Source organism: Neoarius graeffei, chromosome 5 (assembly GCF_027579695.1).
Source record: "Neoarius graeffei isolate fNeoGra1 chromosome 5, fNeoGra1.pri, whole genome shotgun sequence".
NCBI lineage: Eukaryota > Metazoa > Chordata > Actinopteri > Siluriformes > Ariidae > Neoarius > Neoarius graeffei.
The window spans coordinates 101357355-101361597 of record NC_083573.1 but is presented as its reverse complement, the minus strand read 5'-3'; the positions used below and the strand labels follow the sequence as shown (position 1 = coordinate 101361597).

Sequence of the window (4243 nt, the reverse complement as noted above, 5' to 3'; positions counted from 1 at the left end):
TTATCCTGTTCTACAGGGTCACAGGCAAGCTGGAGCCTATCCCAGCTGACTACGGGCGAAAGGCGGGGTACACCCTGGACAAGTCGCCAGGTCATCACAGGGCTGACACATAGACACAGACAACCATTCACACTCACATTCACACCTACAGTCAATTTAGAGTCACCAGTTAACCTAACCTGCATGTCTTTGGACTGTGGGGGAAACCGGAGCACCCGGAGGAAACCCACGCGGACACGGGGAGAACATGCAAACTCCGCACAGAAAGGCCCTCGCCGGCCACGGGGCTCAAACCCGGACCTTCTTGCTGTGAGGCGACAGCACTAACTACTACACCACCGTGCCGCCCTTGTATCATTAGTATCAGACATTATTAATTTTCAAACTTCATAGCCTGAATTTGAACCCAAGATTGAAGATTCAGCATCCCATCTGATTCTCTGAAATTAGAAGTAGAGATAATTAGAGACAAGCAGAATTAGACCGTCACAGCATGCAAAAAACGAACCCATTCTTGTGCTATAATTTACAAGGAGGAGATAATATAGATGTGATTTATAGTGGCCTGTGGTTGAATTCCAAAATATTGCCACTGATTAAACAATATCTCAATATATTTGGTTGAAGCATTGATTTTTGTCATCTACATTGCTTCATATGGCTTCTAATACCAAAAAAAAAACAGAATTGAGAAGAAAAACACAGCCCCTGGGCTGCCCCAGCTGTTCATTGGGCTCGCTTCACTCACTAGGTTCGCTTCAACTGAAGGATAATGTCTGGGCCCCCCCATTGTAGAAATGGGCCCCTGTTTTTTTTTCCCAGGAGGGGCCCTGTGGGCCCCTTGACCTGCAAAATAATCTGAGTCTCTGAATTTGAGCTTTGACAACCGTGACCCACACACTCATGTTTCGGGTCAAGTGGATCAATTCATTATTATTTGTTTCCACTTCTATGGTTGTTGTCACTAACATTTGAATGTAACACTCCCCACCCACCCCCCCAAAAAATAATGAGTGAATATAAAGTGCCAGTCAAAAGTTTGGGCACAGCTCCTAATTCACTGTTCTTCTTTGGGTTTTTTTCCCCTTTATTTTTATGAATTAAAAGTTATTTCATGTCTTGATGGATGTTGTTTCTCTTTACTTAATTGAGTGGTTCTTGACATAATATGGATTACTACAGTTGTGGAATAGGGTTGTTTATTTATTTAGTCTTTTTATCATTTTCTGTTTACCCTTTGATCTCAAACAAATTAAGCAGGCAAGAAACTTGTTCACTAATTTGCCTTTTGACGAGGCATGCCTGGTTAAGATAATGCCAATAGTGTGCAAAGCATCATTAAGGTAAACGCTGGCTACATTGAAGAATCTAAAATATCAAACACATTTTTGTTTACCACAGTATTCCATATATGTTCCAGATGTTATTTCATAGTTTTGATGTCTTCAGTGTTGTTCTACAATATAGAGAATAGTCACAATACAGAAAAAAAACCTCTGAAAGAGTTGAGTAAGGGTGTACAAACTTTTGACTGTTCCTGTACATGGAAATAAGCTCAAAAAGCAAAAAATGAAAAGGTTAGACATTACAGCAACAGTCATTTCCCAGGACCATGTTTTCTAACCTGAAATAAACCAAGTCTCCAGCAGGTGTCACTGCTTTACAGCAAGCATGTAAATATAGATATGGTTCCTCCATGCTTTCTTTGTATCTTCATTAAATATAGGGTAAAGCCACAACTGAAGCTAGATCTACTTAACTTTACTAACTAATGCCACTGTACCTTAATTTTTTTTTTCCTCCTCAGATCCATTTCCTAAACAATGATGACTAGACACTTGTTTAATTTATTGTCGAAAATGGACAAACTGAGGTACCATCAAATTGCCAGTTCTTCTGCTTTCTCACCTTTGCACATGATACAAAGGTCATGTATGTCTACAAAGAGTTCTCAGGAGAGGAACATGCTCCTCATGGGTCCTCCTGGGGCTGGGAAGACGCCAGTGGGGCAGATTTTGTCCCACAGACTCTGGAAGCCTGTAATCGATATTGACAATGTTTTGGAAAAGACATGGGGGATGACTGTAGCAGAGAAGCTGGCCCAAGTTGGAGGTGACCGTTTTATCGATGAAGAGGGCCAAGCTGTTTGCAACTTCTCTGCCTCTGGATGTGTGATCTCACTTACGGGTTCAAACCCACTTCACTTGGACTCCATGCGGCACTTGAAACGCTCAGGAATCACTCTCTATCTGGACGTGGATACTGAAGATGTAGTAGAGAGGCTGTACAGAATCGTTGGTCAGGGTGCTGGCATCTCCATGAGGGAGAACTTAGAGTACCGAAAACAGTTTTATGAAAAGCAGTTGGATGCAAGAGTGTTTTGTGGAAGGAGGGGACACTATTGAGGAAATAGGAGAGAAAGTTGTCAGGGTTCTAGATAAATATCAGGACTCTGAATCAGAGACCTACATCTCCACCAGGAGCCAGAGACCTGTGTCAAACGGTGATGTGAAGTTCTTCAGTGATGTTGTCATGGAGGGATTAGCTCCCAATAGTGGGCTTTATGTACGTAATAAAGGATTCCCAAAACTGAGATGTTCTGAATGGATAAGATTAGTGGATATGTCTTATCCTGAGCGTGCTTTAGTCATACTTGAGAAGTGCATACATCCACTGGATATCGCTCCATCAGAATTTCGCTCAATGGTTACCCAAGACTATGGGCAAAACTTTGCCAGCAAATCAGTAGCACCTGTTAAGCATCTTGCTGAGGGATCAGTACATTCTTGAGCTCTTCCATGGTCCCACTGCTTCCTTTAAAGATGTGGCACTTCAGTTAATGCCGCAGCTCTTTGCTCACTGCCTTCCGCAGATGTGCAACTACTTGATCCTTGTGGCCACATCTGGGGACACAGGAAGTGCAGTACTTAGTGGGTTCAGCAACCTCCGTGAAAGCGACAGACAGTGTATTGGAGTGCTGGTGTTTTTCCCTGAGGAAGGTGTTAGCATCATTCAGAAACTGCAGATGACTGGTTTCAAGGAGGGCAACACTAGGTCTGTCAGCATCTTCTCTGACTTTGACTTCTGTCAGAGCACCATCAAGGGGATGTTTGGTGACTCGAGGCTGGCTAGCCACTTTGCAGTGGAGTACGCCACTGTTCTTAGCACAGCTAACTCCATCAACTGGGTGTGGCTGCTTCCCCAGGTGGTCTATCACTCCTCTGCTTACCTAGACCTCATCAGAGATGGTGTGGTGAAATTTAGGCAACCCATTGATGTGTGCATCCCCACTGGAAACTTTTTGGAAATACCATATCTGCTGTCTATGCTAAACAAATGGGCATCCCAATAAGAAACATCATTTGCGCCTCTAATCATAACTGTGTCATCTCTGATTTTATCTGCACTGGTCAGTACGATCTTCGAGGTAGGAAGATCATGCTGTCAAATTCTCCTGCTGTTGACATTCTGAAATCTTCAAATCTTGAACGGTTTTTGCATTATGCATCCAGCGGGGATGGTGAGCTCCTCCGGGACTTGTTTGTAAGCCTTGAATTTATTATGTAGGATTCGGCAGGACGTGCAGGCAAGGTGGTGCTCAGAGGCTGATTGCCTGACTTCACGAAGTACACTCCAAAACAGGCTATGTAATGGACACTCATACTGCCATGACGAAATCTGTGGCTGACTGGCTGCATGATAAGATGTACCCAGTTGTTTTGTGTTCCATTGCACATTTTGGGAAGTTTGCTCCAGCTGTTCTTAAAGCTCTACACTGTCCTGACATCCCACATGAGCCTCTGGAGCAGCTGGATGCACCGTGTGCTATTGCAGGTCAAGAAAGAATATATAAAACTCTGTAGGAGTGTAAGAGAGAGAGCAAGTCATCCGCATACAGTTTGACAGCCTGATTTCAGTGTTCTCACAGATGAGGTGGAATCCATGATATGAGACTCATTTATGAAGGTCAGGTAGGACGGATATTAGGGCTGTCAGGACACAGGCACAAGAAGTGAGGAGCTTCAGCATCTCCTTGTGGCAACTGCTGGGGCTGCAGCTTCTCCAAGTCCTTTTCCAGCACAAAAACCCCAATGTGATTCCCTCCCAAAGCACGATCAGACGCAAGTGGTTTCCTTTAACGGGTTTTACTGAAGTCTTCTCTGTACATCAAACCGTGAAAACTAATAATGCACAGTATTAACCATAAGGACACCATGTTAGCTGATATGTTAACAGACATGAT

At 43.6% G+C, this 4243-nt stretch overlaps 1 pseudogene; it reads left to right on the top strand.

Moving 5' to 3' along the window:
* Positions 1–1859: 1859 nt before the first annotated feature.
* Positions 1860–3863, top strand: LOC132886313 (threonine synthase-like 1; annotated as a pseudogene).
* Positions 3864–4243: the final 380 nt, after the last annotated feature.